Here is a 1,682-nt window from a genome sequence, read left to right as displayed (position 1 = left end):
AGGCGAAGTCAACAGTGGGGGGCTCAGAAGTAGTGGGCGAGGAGGTATAGTGGTGTGTCGGGGAAGATGCTTTAGTGGTGCCTGTGGGAGTATGCAGGCATTTGGGAGGGGCAAGATGGTGGGCCACTGGGTGTAGCATCGCAAGGCCATGCGATGGAGGGGTGTGTATGCAGGTAAAGGGATAGAGAGACCCAAGTGGGGACAATGACTAACATGAAGTTTGAGGCCAATGAGGTTACTGGAACATGGATATGTTGCAGGTAGTTCCCACATGCACAATTGACAAATTGTGAGGCAGCATCCAGATGGCACAGACTGAAGCAGTCACTGAAGTCAAGCACAAAAGGTTGGGCAGCAAGCTCAGAACTGGATGGGACAGTCATGTCTTGGCCTCATGTTCGTGGTGGGCAGACAGACAGTTTCTTAGTGAGAATTCTGCACAGTGGCTGCAACTAAGTTGGTATGACTACATAGCATCTTTCACAAATGGTCATGCTCCACTCTTCTCAGCACTGTAAACATTTCGACGGTGTGTAAAGTCGCGGAAAAAAAAAAAAGAAAGTGTGCAGAATGTTGAACAAGATTTCCTATACACTGACATCAACTCAACCAAGAAATACAAATTAATGCATAGTACTGCACCATATAATGTGCTAAACATAGCGGAGAGTGTTGCCACTGGTGAACACATGCCATCATGCATGAATCTCTGCTGTGTCCGCATTTGGGTCTAATAGCAATCAACATGTTATGAGGAGGACTTTCCTTTGTGTCCAGTCAGTGGATATGTGGGGAATGGTAAGTGACTGGGCAGACATGATGGAAAGAGTAATTTCAGTCTGTGAAGGTCTCATTTTCTCTTCTGGGTCTCTCCTCCCCGCTTTTCCCCCAGCACTGCTTCCCATGCTGCATCTAGCAGCACCTTTGTGTCCTTTCACACCTCCACAGGCAGTACTGCAGCATCTTCCCCCTTCCATACCCTGCTATCTGTATCCCTCCCACCCCACTATGCACGGCAACTGAGATGGTTGCTCATTGCAGTAGGGTTGTGGATGAGTGGAGGGGATAAGACATTAAGTAGTGGTGGTGGCAGTGGTGTGTGTGTGTGTGTGTGTGTGTGTGTGTGTGTGTGTGTGTGTGTGTGTGTGTGTTTGACTCCCTTTACTGACACTTCAAGTATGCAATTACAACTTTTTAAACTGAGCCAAAGGCTTGCAGTAGTGCGGAAAATCGATAATTTTTTTGTTGCCATTCAGGGCAACTGTAGAAACATAGGCTAACTTACCAATAACAGTACTTGTTGCCCATAGTTTGACTTTCTATACAGAAGCTATTCATGCCTTTTGGCACCATATTGCATGACGAGTTACAGTTAAAAACAAAGTGTGTGGTTTCAGAATGGGCGTGTCAGTCCAAGACCGATAACTGCTGCAGCAAAAATTGTATACTCATGCAACAGAGATGAATAAAATACAACTCGTCCAATTTCAATATGGTGCAGCTGCAGACCTTCCATCCCACAGCAGCACACCTCAGATCTGCAAGACTTGCAGTAGTCTCATTTAAGTTGTGTGTAGCACTTTATCTCCTTGTGAGTCAAAACAATTGCTTAGTAGTTATGTGCAGAGATGTTCATAATTCATAACAGACAACTGCTGAGGCACTGAATGAATTTAGTCAAA

This window comes from Schistocerca piceifrons, chromosome 7 (genome assembly GCF_021461385.2).
Source record: "Schistocerca piceifrons isolate TAMUIC-IGC-003096 chromosome 7, iqSchPice1.1, whole genome shotgun sequence".
In the NCBI taxonomy this organism is placed as follows: Eukaryota; Metazoa; Arthropoda; class Insecta; order Orthoptera; family Acrididae; genus Schistocerca; species Schistocerca piceifrons.
The sequence above is the reverse complement of the archived record's forward strand: the minus strand, read 5'-3'. Positions refer to the sequence as shown.